The 14,506-nt window shown below is 42.9% G+C and overlaps 1 protein-coding gene across 3 annotated transcripts in view; it reads right to left on the bottom strand.

Annotated features, from left to right (window-relative positions):
• The window catches only part of rras2 (RAS related 2), a 139,690-nt gene that overhangs the window by 105,537 nt on the left and 19,647 nt on the right, over positions 1-14,506 (bottom strand). The window contains exon 1 of one of the 3 annotated variants that reach the window (XM_068046315.1): positions 2,157-2,263. The exons of the other annotated variants lie outside the window; for them this stretch is intronic. The gene's annotated coding sequence lies outside the window, so the exon portion shown is untranslated. Of the gene's footprint in view, positions 1-2,156; positions 2,264-14,506 lie in introns of those variants that run through there. 3 annotated transcript variants of the gene reach the window in all.

The following is a 14,506-nucleotide window of genomic DNA, read 5'->3' as shown; positions in this document are numbered from 1 at the left end:
CTTGGATGGTAAGCAAATACAATTGTAAATCTTTCCAGAACTGCATCTTTAACTGGGTGTATTTAAGCCTATGCCTGATTTGGATGATTTAATTAAGCCCAAAATATCCTGAACACAATCTGAATGCTTCCAAAACCAACAAAAATACGTAGAGTTACAAATATATGAATCTTCCAAAATGGTGGTAGGATTTAAACTACAATGCCTCGAGACAATCTGCAATTATAAAAATCACACCTTCCCAAAAGCACCCATTTGTAACAGCTCTTCAATGGAATACAAATTTTTCATATCAAGAGCTCTTCTGCCCCACACTCAAGTTGCCATTCATTACAAATGGACCTAGATAAGCAATGTTACAAAAGGTAAACAACCATGGTATCGTCATAACTGATAATAATCCTGTTTGCACCTGCACACATACACTTTGACAGCAAGAACAATTGAACAACCTTCACGAGCAAGACCCATGACTTCCTCCCTTGCCACAGTGTTCAAAGTCCAGTGTACTCTTACTGCTCTGATCAAGATCAGCTAACTCAGTCCAGGACAGTATTTGGAACGTGGGATTTTGTTGGTCTGTATGGCTCAGTACCACTTTGGGCTGTGCACTTCTGTACTTACTGGGGGAGCCACCTCAACGCCTTTCATGAAGCACACCTCAATTTATTTCAGGTGATGGAGCCAAGATTTCAAAACACAATTCATGAATCTACTCGACAAAACACAAAATGACCACAATAAAACACCAGCAATTCTAACTTACAAATAAAAATATAGGGATAAAGCGAACTTTAGGAACCTTGCAATTTGGGATTAAAGATTTCACAAGATCTTCTCTTCAAAATTAAGACTGCAATGGAAAAATAGACTAATAGTTGCAGAGAGAAAAACATAGGTTGTTTCAGATGGTCATTCAACACAATAGTTATAACTAAAATTTCCCCTCAATGTTAATTGCATATTCTTAGCAGATGGTGATGCAGTTGCACATTCGCAGAATTTACCGCATTTATTGCAAATTTATCTTTTTTAATCTTATCTTATATTCAATACATAGGTAACTGAACATGGCAATACTTTGCTTCCCAGTTCTCCCTCATTCTTTTTAAATCAGATGCACTGAGTCAACAGTTATTCAATTCCTTTAAAAAAAAATGCATGATAAGTGAATGTGCCCCTTTCAACACAGTTCACTACTTTAAAAAGCAGCAACTCCATTTACAAACCAATGAAGAAATCACTGGCAAAAAAAAAAGAGGCAGCATCACAACTGTGCAGACCAGCCTCCATATTTTCACCTAGACCTCAAATCAAATCAGCTTATTTCTTTATCAGCCAAGTGTTTCTCCGCTGAAACTGTGTAAAACTCGTTTTTTTTTCCCCCAGAGTTTAAAATCATTTCTGTACGGTTGGTTTCCCTCATGCACCTCGGTCTTGTGAATGATTAATTAAAAGAGAGGCACAACTCCCAATTTCTTTGGGAAGTGAATGCTATCAAGACGCAAAATGGCTTTGCAAACTTTGATGAGATAACGAAATCAACCAGCGCAATCTGAAGATTAGATCAGACTTGAAGGTCAATAACTCCAAACAAGTGGGCAATCAGTTGAACAAACATAACTGATTTTTGCCTATTTCAGTGAAGAAATTGAAAGTTTGACTGCACCCTATGAAAATCACATTTTTGAAACTATCACTACCACAGATCCTACCATAATCAGTTTTTTTTTAACTGAAAGAACAGAGTTTTGTACTGCAGAGTCAACTACAGAGATACCACTGAACTAGTTCAACACCCTAAAAACAAATTACGTTCACGGCTTCTGGTGGGATATAAAGTATTTAAAACGAGTATTTCAAAAAGCCACTTCCAACACAAGACTAAATATGGAGATAATCTGCGATGGAATCCCAGTCTGAATATGCTGCAATACAAATCTACTTTTGCCTTTTTGCTACATGTAACATCACAATTAATTTCCTGGTTTAAAACCCCTTCACTAACATAAAACTAATTGTTCATGTCCAGCCATAATTTACATGCGCAAAGTTTACTTCAACACTGAATTCTATTACTATTTATTAAACGATAGGCAAAGCTGGTATCAAATAAAAGATTCAAATACATTTGCAGTTATCAAATTCTGACTCACATTAGCAAAAATGCCACAGTAAACAGGCCTGAAATTAGATTACTCGTATAAACAAGAACGATGACTCAAAAGGTAACAATTTCAAAGAAGAACTTTTGTTAGTGGCATCCAGCATTCCATCATCTTAATGCACAAGGCCACTTTGCAACTTGTACAGCTAAATGAAGCCTGGTGTTTATCTCTACGCTACCAAAAGCGGGATACCACAAGTTAAACAAAACAAGTTGATTTGAAAAATGTGCTGAACTATGTCAAAACCACAAATGTGCTGAAAACAGCATGCAATTGATCAAGGCTGAATTGGAGGCATGTGGTGCGTGGATTTAAGTGTCAAAAGGAAAAAACACCACCATGTGTTAGAAACCCAGAAGAAGCGTAGTTGCGAAAACTGCTCTTCGGGTCAAGGAAGTTGTTGAACAAATATCTTGAAAATATATTTAACCCTTTAAAATCTGCAATCATCCTTCAAGTTACAAATAATACTGCGCCAACACACTGCAAGGTGCTAAATACAAACAAATTTACCCACAAAAGAGGAAAGGAGAACAGATTAATTCCTGAAAAAAAAAGCAAACCTGCCACAGAGGACCATTTCCAGAAGCCTTGTTCTGAGTCTTGGAGCCAGCTATTCAGTCAATATGCAACGGAAGGATTGTTACCGCTTCACCTGTCCCACCTCCCCAATTGCCCTTACACTTTGTACCATGGATAAAGATCTCAAGCTGACACATCACAAAGTATCACGTGCTATCTACTCAATTTCAGGTCACAGGCCTGAAATATTAACTCTGTTTGACTCTCGGCAGGTGCAGCCTGACATGCTGTGTATTTCCAGCATTGTGTTTTTATTGCCCAACTTACTTTCCTGCCCCATGTCAGCTGATGTTGTAAATAGCTCCCTTTCCTCAGGTACCATCTCCTTCACTTTCAAATCTGCCTTGATCACCAAAAAGCTTGGCCCGTCTGTCCTTGCAAATTAGCACCCTATCTCCCTTTTCTCTCCAAAGTCCTTGAACAGGACGACGCCTCCGAATTTCGTACCCATCTTACCCACAACTCCATGTTTGAACCTGTCCAATCAGATTTCCCACCCCACCCTTGAAACAGCCTTGTCCAAGTCACAAATGACATATTGCGAGATTGTAACACGCAATTGCTCCTCATCCTTCTCAGCCTGTCTGCAGCATTCGACAGTTTTACCCTGCTGAGTAGGGCTGTCCTTACCTGGTTCTACTCTCAACTATTCAGTCCTGGCCAGGGTATCCCCTGCAACAGAATCTCATCTGCACCACTATCTCTGGAGTACCCCAAGCATATAGCCTTGGCCCTCTCCAATTTCTCACTAAATGGCGACATCATCCAAAGGCATAAAGTAAGGTTTCACATGGACACTGACAACACCCAGCTCTACTTCAGCACCACCCCTCAACCACTTGGTGTTGTCTGACTGGCTCTCGGACACCCAGTTGTGAATGCACCAAAACTTCCTCGAATTAAACATTGGGAAGACTGAAAGCAGTGTCTTCAATCCCCTCACAAACTCCATTTCCAGCCACCAATTAAAGTTTTCTTCATGGCCACACTCCGGCTGAATCAGAACCTTCACAACCTCAGTGTCGTATTTATTCCTGAGCTGATTTTCTGACTCAATAGCCTCGACATCACAAAGACTTCTCCCTCTTTAACATGGCTCATCTCTGCCCCTGCCTCAGCTCATCTGCTGCTCAAACACTTTTTTTGTTACCTTCAGGTTCAACTATTCCAATGTTCTCCTCTACTCGCATCTTCAACTCTCCAGAAACGTGGCTTCATCCAAAACTCTGCTGCCTGCATTGTGACTCGCATCAATTTCCATCCACCCATCACCCAGTGCTTGCTGGTGTACAGTAGGTCCCGGTCCACCAAGGCTTCTGTTTTAAAATTCTCATTCACACACACATCACTTTCTCTCTTGCCATCTCTGTAACCTCCTCCAACCGTACAACTCTACACTTCTCCAACTATAGTTTCTTGCGCATCTTCCACTTTCTTTGTCTTCCATTTTCAGCAGTGCCTTCAGCTATCGAGGCCCAAAGCTCTGGAATTCTCTCTCTAAACCTTGCCAACTCTCTCTCCTTACGGTGCTTCTAAAAATACCTCTCTGACCAAGCATTTAGTCACCCATCCTGATATCTCCTCCCTTGGCTTATTATTAATCTTTGTCTGATTAAGCTCCCGTGAAGCACTTGGGGCGTTTTACTATGTTAAATTTCCTATAAAAATGCACGTCATTGTTGTTAATACAAAATTCAGGAAAATAACCGCTGCTTTTTCCTACCTGTATGCCCTGGACTCAACACAACATTGATTTAGAATTACATTTTCTAAGAGCAGACAGACATGAACTAGGAAGTTTACTCTAGAGGCAGCTTCAAACACGCACAATATTAAAAGTATCCAATGGCATGTTATGATCATCTAGCTTCATGATTTATATTAATATTTTGAGGGGTCACTTAGCTTTCCAGAAATTAAATTGGTAAATGTCAGGTAATTGAAGCTCCAGAATTTAAAAGTTGCCAGACCATCCAAGATATTTACATTTCAAAGGTCTTTCCATGTTTATTTACAGAGGTCAGAGTTAGAAGTGTGACAACATTAAATAATGGGTGGCTCTTCTTAAATGGAGCCAGAAAATCTGAAGATGTCCCCAGAGGTATAAATTATTCATGTAGGTACCCAGAATGAAAGGGATGTTTTGAAACTATAAGTTAAATTAGTTTAAATTTCTAACTGGGATATCCCAGGTGTACAACATTGCAGCACCTGTGGAAGAGCCTGTCACTCTAGAATTGGCCTTTATAGCCACTCCAGGCGCTGCTCCACACATAACTGACCACCTCCAGGCGCTTACCCATTGTCTCTCGAGATGAGGCCAAAGAAGACAACATTGCTACTGAGATAATTATGCAGGGAGATGCCTTTTGATCTGGTGTTTTATCTCTGTGATTGCTCACAAAAAGTTGAATCTGTGTTTTGCAGCAGCTTGGACCAGGCAGAGAGAGAATCTGCCAGAAGCTGGGAGAAGGAGCAGCGGGATCATCAGGAAGCAAGGGCATTTCTGATTTGGAGTCATTACGTAAGGATGCAAGTGAGGCCCTTGCTCAGGCTGGGGAAATCCAAATTTGTGAGTTGTTGAAGTAGGCCTGGAGGGTTCACCTAGCTGGTCGCTGGAGAGAGCATCACCAAAAAAAGCTTCACCTCGGAAGACAGCTGGAAAACAGAGTCAAAGTCAATTCCTGAGAGCTGTGGGATGCTTTGGGTTGATCGCAGGAGTAGTGAATGAACCTTCAAGATCCTATAAAGTATAGGAGAATTCTTGGGTGGAAATAAAAGTCAAACAGGGAGTGTTCTGTTGAGATTTTGGGTTTAAAGTATAAGTGAATACAAATTATTGTGGTGTTAGTAGCGCTTGCTTTGTTTAGGAACATAGGAGCAAGAGTAGGCCATTCAGCCCACCGAACATGCCCCACCATTCAATACGATCATGGCTGATCATCCACTTCAATGCCTTTTTCCCACATTATCCTCATATCCCCTTATGTCATTTGTATTTAGAAATCTGTCAATCTCTGCTTTAAACATACTCAGTGACTGAGCTTCCACAGCCCTCTGGGGTAGAGTATTACATAGATTCACAACCCTCTGAGCAAAGAAATTTCTCCCCATTTCAGTCCTAAGTGGCTTCCCCCTTATTTTGAAATTATGTCCCCTGGTTCTAGACTCCCCAACCAGGGGGAACATCTTACTTGCATCTACCCTGTCTATCCCTTTCAGTATTTTGTAGGTTTCAATGATGTCACCTCTCATTCCTCTAAACTCTAGAGCATACAGGCAGAGTTTCCCCAGTATCTCTTCATAGGACAGTCCTGCCATCCCGGGAACTAGTCTGGTGAACCTTCGTTGCACTCCCTCTATGGCAATAATATCCTTCCTAAGGTAAGGTGACCAAAACTGCACACAGTACTCCAGGTGCGGTCTAACCAAGGTTCCATACAATTGAAGTAAGACTTCACTACTCCTGTACTCAAATCCTCTTGCGATAAAGGCTAACATACCATTAGTCTTCCTAATTGCTTGCTGCACCTGCATGTTCGCTTTCAGTGACTTATTGACAAGGACACCCAGGTCCCTTTGTACATCTACACTTTCCAATCTCTTACCATTTAATATTCTGCACATCTATTCCTCCTACCAAAGTGGATAACCGCACATTTGTCCACATTATATTCCATCTGCCACGCTCTTGCCCACTCACTAAGTCTGTCCAAATCCCCTTGAAGCCACACTGCAACATCCTCACCACACACATTCCCACCTAGTTTTGTGTCAACTGCGAACTTGGAAATACTACATTCGGTCCCAACATCCAAATCATTGATAAATATTGTCAACAGCTGGGGTCCAAGCACGGATTCCTGCGGTACCCCACTCATCACCACCTGCCAACTCGAGAATGACCCATTTACTCCTACTCTCTGCTTTCTGTCTGTTAACCAATCCTTAATCCATGCCAGTATGTTACCTCCTATCCCATGTGCTTTCATTTTGCTAACCAACCTCCTGTGGGGGCTTTTATCAAAAGCCTTCTGAAAATCGAAGTATAGCACATCCACCAACACCCCTTCATCAATTCTGTCAGTAACATCCTCAAAAAACTCCAACATGTTCATCAAATTTGATTTCCCATTCATAAATCCATGTTGCCGATGCCCAGATTATCATCCAAGATCCATTTATCACATCCTTTAGAATAGATACTAGCTTTTTCCCAACAACTGATGCAAAGATCGGATGTCCACCAAAGCTACTAAGTATTATCACCTCATTTGATGACAATATGAAAGGCACAATTCAACATAGCGGCACCTCATCAGACCCCTTTCCTATCCTGAGTGGCGTGAAACAGGGCTGTGTTCTCGCACCTACACTGTTTGGGATTTTCTTCTCCCTGTTTCCTCCACACAAGATCAGGGGGCAGGTTGTTCAACCTTGCCGTCTAAGAGCGATGTCCAAAGTACGGAAAGTCCTCATCAGGGAACTCCTCTTTGCTGACGATGCTGCTTTAACATCTCAAACTGAAGAGTGCCTGCAGAGTCTCATCGACAGGTTTGCGGCTGCCTGCAATGAATTTGGCCTAACCATCAGCCTCAAGAAAACAAACATCATGGGGCAGGACATCAGAAATGCTCCATCCATCAATATCGGCGACCACGCTCTGGAAGTGGTTCAAGAGTTCACCTACCTAGGCTCAACTATCACCAGTAACCGGTCTCTCGATGCTGAAATCAACAAGCGCATGGGAAAGGCTTCCACTGCTATGTCCAGACTGCGTGGGAAAATGGCGCACTGACACGGAACACAAAAGTCCAAGTGTATCAAGCCTGTGTCTTCAGTACCTTGCTCTATGGCAGCGAGGCCTGGACAACGTATGTCAGCCAAGAGCGACGTCTCAATTCATTCCATCTTCGCTGCCTTCGGAGAATCCTTTGCATCAGGTGGCAGGACCGTATCTCCAACACAGAAGTCCTCGAGGCGGCCAACATCCCCAGCTTATACACACACTACTGAGTCAACAGCGCTTGAGATGGCTTGGCCATGTGAGCCGCATGGAAGATGGCAGGATCCCCAAAGACACATTGTACAGCGAGCTCGCCACTGGTATCAGACCCACCAGCCGTCCATATCTGCGCTTTAAAGACGTCTGCAAACGCGACATGAAGTCCTGTGACATTGATCACAAGTCGTGAGAGTCAGTTGCCAGTGATCGCCAGAGCTGGCGGGCAGCCATAAAGGCGGAGCTAAAGTGTGGCGAGTCGAAGAGACTTAGCAGTTGGCAGGAAAAAAGACAGAAGCGCAAGGGGAGAGCCAACTGTGTAACAGCCCCGACAAACAATTTTTTCTGCAGCACCCGTGGAAGAGTCTGTCACTCTAATATTGGCCTTTATAGCCACTCCAGGCGCTGCTGCACAAACCACTGACCACCTCCAGGCGCTTACCCATTGTCTCTCGAGACAAGGAGGCCAAAGAAGAACAAGAAGATGCAAGTCTAACGGGTCTGTAATTTAACCCTGGTTTAGAATGTGAAATCTTGTGGCACAATTGTTGCAGTTGATAAGAGTTTGAATTTCTCAAAAAGTGTCTGGTCACCAACATGATCGTAACGCATTGCTTATAGGCAATAAAAGTAATCACAAGACAAAATGTGCACAGACAGTGGTAAGAGACAGCGATGGTCTGAACCCTGCCACAAGTACAACAATTATATAGCGCTCACATACAACTGAACAACAGCAAAGAGTTATTCCGCTTCACTCTCAACACACTTTGAGATCTGCAGCAGAATAGCATGAGCAGAGATGTGCCATCACGGGAATAAAAATACATATTTCGTAATTTTCACGGCCTGCTGAAAACCAGTTGGGGAGGTGAGGAAAAAGAAATTTTTAGATATGATATTTTAAAAAATAGATTTTACAAGATAAAGAATCAGAAAATAATTACAAGTTATGCTGGTCAGGTTAGGGTATTGTGGAATATGGAACAAAGGTGGATAAGTGGAGTTGAAGTACAGATCAGTCAGGATGTAATTGGCAGAACAGGCTTGATCGGTTCAATGGCCTACACCCACTCTTATGGTCTCTCGAGATAAGGAGGCCCAAAAGAAGAAAGAAAGAAGAATACATCCAAATGACTCAAAAACAAAAAGCTTGGATCCTCCTGAATTTGGATGTCTTTTTTACCCCTCCTTGCTCTTTAAAAAAAAAATTTGTTTTAACAGCAAGTATTTATGAGAAGCAGTGACCAACTCCTACGCTTATATCGTTGGCATTCCATGAACAACAGTGGACTCCATCATTTAAATCAGGCTAAATCAGCAATCCTATAATTTATTAGAGGGAAACTTTCACTGCTCCACCACTAACCTAAGCACAAGTGCAGTGGAAATCCAATTCATGTGCATAAACAAGGTTTTCAAAGTTCCAACAGCTATGTGGGAGAAACCCCGAGGAAATTTGCACACTTATACAGGCCACACAGCATTCACCATTTTCAAAATCTTAAATTCAGAATACGCAAGAGCATAAATTAATTATAATTCTGAGACCTGGTGAGGTGATAACTTGAGTTAACAGTGCCAGGCCACATTAGCAACCTGGCTTAAATTCAGAACAGACTGATGGGATGGTAATCTCCCAGCCATCTATCTGGATAGAGAGTTTGGGCAGCAAGAACCAACTTCCTGCTTGATATTAATATTCAGACAAACAAACATTAAAATGGCACTCTCATTCAGAAAAGCCACGAGACTGGGCAGTGACATTCTGCAGTACTTACTCAAGGTAAAATGCTAGGAAATGATTTATGCATATAGCCCATGACTTGGAAGTACAGGTAACATTTGGACCACAAATAGCCAAAAAAAAATCCAAACTGATATTTATAAAAATTTAACTTCTTTGCACATGTCTCTCTCACATATAGGACAAGGTTCCGATTCTTCAAGCACAAATTACTTTGAGCAGCTCAGGTGGAACTACTGGTTCGCAAAATTAACCCGACAGGTATAATTTATATATGATAGTCACCAGAACAGAAAAATACACTGAAAACAAATCATCTTTTGGACTAAGGAATACTGGTTAATCAAAATAGGTGCATCCAGAAATGCAATTCTGGTATCCATGTCATTTTAACAATTATGTCTAATCATCGCAAAGCAAAAATACTTGCATCCTCGCCCGACAGCCCACCGACACCATCCTCACCATCACTCTGATCAGGATCAACTAACTCAATTTTACTGCACTGAACATGGGATCTTGATTTGTTCATTTCAACACAATACCAAATGATAAAAAGATACAAGTGAATCATAGGGCAACCAGCAATACAGAACTTTCATCCAAAATTACAATTCAAAACAAGACCTTACTACACAGCTAGTGCAGTCCAAATTATAATGGTCATTAGCCCTCGCAACTGACTTTTACATTTCAAAATATTAAATCAGACAGTACAGCAGAAAAAAATTCAATACCAGTTTAAACAGCAATATTTTAACATCTGGCATCAGTTACCAACTGCCAGCATGACCACATCTTAGTGTGCAAGTCGTTGCTGCATCTTTAAATTTCAATGTAGTACTTTTCAAAGCAGTAGTTTATCAATATACACCCTCACCTGCACTTTGGTATTGTCTATTAATTTTGTTCACATGTCCTCACTCTCCCAAAAACACTGTTGTAATCAATTTGTCTGAAGCTATTAAATCCCCTTCAGAATCCTAAAAACTAGAAATTCCATTTACTTAACCATTCCATACATCAATCGTTCAAGATTTACAACGCTCTGTGCAGCATGCCATACTCACACACAAGTCATAACAAATAGGTTACATCAGAGATTTTTATTGGTCAACATCAATTTTTGAACCCAGTTAAGTAAATGACAAAGAAAACAACAAAAAGGTTTGCCAGTAGTCACCCAAACCAGTTCCAAGATATCCCAAAAATGTAATTCCCATAAAGCACTTATCTTCTTCCAAGTAGAGGGAAGCAATCCCGAGGTTAATACCAAGCCAAATCCAGTAGCTACTTGTTGCCTTGTCACTGTTCTGACAGTAAGCTGCTTGAAATCAAGTCATTAAGGGAAGTATTTTTCTGATATGTTTTTTCCTGTTATTTCAACTCAAAAGACTAATTGATATCTGCAAGAATAAGAGGCAACAACTAAGTCACTAATATGTTTAACCATGACTACCACATTCTTCAATATCCTTGACAACAAACTTTTTTTCTTTACTTCAGGTCCCCAAATGGTTTAATTATTAACAATGAACTTCTACACTGGAATCCAAAACGACTTGTTCTTTCCTAACATATCTGTTCACCCATTCCAGCATGTTGGCATTATAATGAGTTAGTAAATAGTTAAAACAATCATTCAAGGAATCTAAGTTTTCCAGCATCCCCCATTGACTGGCAGTAAAGCAGAATGGGGACAAACAAAATCAACTTCCTTAAACGTCAAGCAAGGGAAGCACTAACAACATGCCAAACTCAAACTTAACAAAAAGTGCATACTTAATAGTTTTCAGTCAAAGCTGGTTCCTCAAACTTAACAGTTACTATGGCAAGTACTTCATGCCTCATGGCACGCTGATCCAGCACTTCGATTCAGGGTGATCCGAAGAATAGTTGGCGTCAGAAACGCAAAACTTCTGTCTAATGCAATAATTATGGCATATTGTTATATCAGGGTAAAGGAAGCTTTATACATCTGGCTGCACTGTAGTTAATCATTGCAGTCCAACATTTCATACTAGTGCACACCAAGTAAGCAAGCAGAAAAACTTTAAAAAAATTAGGACTACAGGTAACACAAAGTGTAGGATACAGGGTTTTGTCACAATTCCCAATCCCACTGTAAGTATCTGAAATCAACTACACTGGTAGGATGCGATTTGACAGAATTGGTGCTTTTGCACAGGTGTAAAAGAACAAAGCAATGGAGAGGGGCATCTGTTGTTCACGGCATTTCTCCTGTATCTGACGAAGGGAGAACAGCATGTCAATGGTCGATCTCTCTGCACGAAAGCCACACTGTGCCTCAGGGTAGACGCGCTCGGCCAGCTTCTGGAGCCTGTTCAGAGCGACTCGAGCAAAGACTTTCCCCACTATGCTGAGCAGGGAGATTCCACGGTAGTTGTTGCAGTCACCGCGGTCACCTTTGTTTTTATAGAGGGTGATGATGTTGGCATCGCGCATGTCCTGGGGTACTGCTCCCTCGTCCCAGCACAGGCATAGCAGTTCATGTAGTGCTGAGAGTATAGCAGGCTTGGCACTCTTGATTATTTCAGGGGTAATGCTGTCCTTCCCAGGGGCTTTTCCGCTGGCTAGGGAATCAATGGCATCACTGAGTTCCGATTTGGTTGGCTGTATGTCCAGCTCATCCATGACTGGTAGAGGCTGGGCTGCATTGAGGGCAGTCTCAGTGACAGCATTCTCCCTGGAGTACAGTTCTAGGTAGTGCTCAACCCAGCGGTCCATTTTTTTTTAAAGAAATACAGCACTGAAACAGGCCCTTCGGCCCACCGAGTCTGTGCCGACCATCAACCACCCACTTATACTAATCCTACCCTAATTCCATATTCCTACCACATCCCCACCTGTTCCTATATTTCCCTACCACCGACCTATACCAGGGGCAATTTATAATGGCCAATTAACCTATCACCCTGCAAGTCTTTGGCATGTGGGAGGAAACCGGAGCACCCGGAGGAAACCCACGCAGACACAGAGAGAACTTGCAAACTCCACACAGGCAGTACCCAGATTTGAACCCGGGTCGCTGGAGCTGTGAGGCTGCGGTGCTAACCACTGCGCCGCCCCTGCGTTGCGTTGGTCAGTGATTATGTCCCCCGATTTAGATTTGAGGGGGGCGATCTTCTTGATGGTTGGCCCAAGAGCTCTCTTCATGCCATCATACATTCCTCTGATGTTTCCGGTGTCTGAGGCCAGCTGAATATGACTGCATAGGTGTTGCCAGTAGTCGTTTGCGCAACGCCTAGCTGTTCTTTGTGCAGTACTTCTGGCTGCTTTAAGTGCTGCGGATGTTAAATCGCTGGGGGCTTTCTTGTAGTTCAACAGTGCAATGCGCTTAGCGGCTATGACAGGTTCCAGCTCTTCATTATGAGATTGAAACCAGTCTGCATTTCTCTTCGCACTTTTGCCGTAGGTGGTCAAAGCTGACTCATAGATGGCCTCTCTGATGTGGGCCCACTTGGTCTCAGCATCCCCTGTGGGAGTGTTTTGAAGGGCTGTTACAAGTGAATTTAGAAATTTTTGTAACAGCTGTGGGTGAGAAATTCTGCTCGTGTTGATGCGCGGGTGGCCCTTCTGCTTGGAATGATGCAACTTCTTTGGTCTGAGTCTAACCTTGCTGCACACCAGGGAGTGGTCGGTGTCGCAGTCCGCACTGTGGAAGCTGCGTGTGATTTGAACACTGTTTAAGGCGGTTCGCCTTGTGACAATGAGGTCTAGCTGGTGCCAACGACGTGATCTTGGGTGCCTCCATGAAACTTGGTGACAGGGTTTAGTGTGAAAGAACGAGTTGGTGATGCAGAGGTTATGATAGGTACACAACTCAAGCAGTCTCTGCCCGTTCTCATTCATCCTTCCAACGCCATAGCGCCCAAGGCAGGAGGGCCATGAGTCATGGTCGGCTCCAACCCTGGCATTAAAGTCCCCCAGCAGGAATAGGTGTTCGGTGTTGGGGATGCTGCTAATGATGTTATGGAGTTGTTCATAGAACTGGTCTTTAGCTTCAGGTGGGGAGCAGAGTGTTGGAGCATAGATGCTGAGTAGGTGTACTGGACCAGAGGTGGTGAGCAGTCGGATGGACAGTATGCGTTCCGAGCCATTTGAGGGAGGCTCTATCATGCTGAGCAAGGAGTTTCTGATGGCGAAGCCCACTCCATGCTGTCTTGGTTCTTCAGGATCCCTGCCCTGCCAGAAGAAGGTGTAGTCTTGCTCTGCTAGAGAGCCACTCGCGGGGAGGCGAGTCTCCTGAAGTGCTGCAATGTCCACATTGAATCTACTGAGCTCGTTGTTAATGATGGCGGTCTTCCGAGAATCGTTGATTTGTGTAAGGTCTTCCGACAGGCCAGGACACATAGTTCTGACGTCCCAGCTTGCAAAGCGAAGGGCTGGTACCTTCTTTCCTTTTTTCATGCCCCTCTACATTGCTTTCATTGATCTCACCAAAGCCTTTGACCTCGTCAGCAGACGTGGTCTCTTCAGACTACTAGAAAAGATCGGATGTCCACCAAAGCTACTAAGTATCATCACCTCATTCCATGACAATATGAAAGGCACAATTCAACATGGTGGCTCCTCATCAGAGCCCTTTCCTATCCCGAGTGGTGTGAAACAGGGCTGTGTTCTCGCACCCACACTTTTTGGGATTTTCTTCTCCCTGCTGCTTTCACATGCGTTCAAATCCTCTGAAGAAGGAATTTTCCTCCACACAAGATCAGGGGGCAGGTTGTTCAACCTTGCCCGTCTAAGAGCGAAGTCCAAAGTACGGAAAGTCCTCATCAGAGAACTCCTCTTTGCTGACGATGCTGCTTTAACATCTCACACTGAAGAGTGCCTGCAGAGTCTCATCGACAGGTTTGCGTCTGCCTGCAATGAATTTGGCTTCACCATCAGCCTCAAGAAAACGAACATCATGGGGCAGGACGTCAGAAATGCTCCATCCATCAATATTGGCGACCACGCTCTGGAAGTAGTTCAAGAGTTCACCTA

This window comes from Heterodontus francisci, chromosome 14 (assembly GCF_036365525.1).
Source record: "Heterodontus francisci isolate sHetFra1 chromosome 14, sHetFra1.hap1, whole genome shotgun sequence".
NCBI classification, from domain to species: domain Eukaryota; kingdom Metazoa; phylum Chordata; class Chondrichthyes; order Heterodontiformes; family Heterodontidae; genus Heterodontus; species Heterodontus francisci.
Note: the sequence above shows the minus strand (reverse complement) of the source record. Positions and strands in the feature narration are given on the sequence as shown.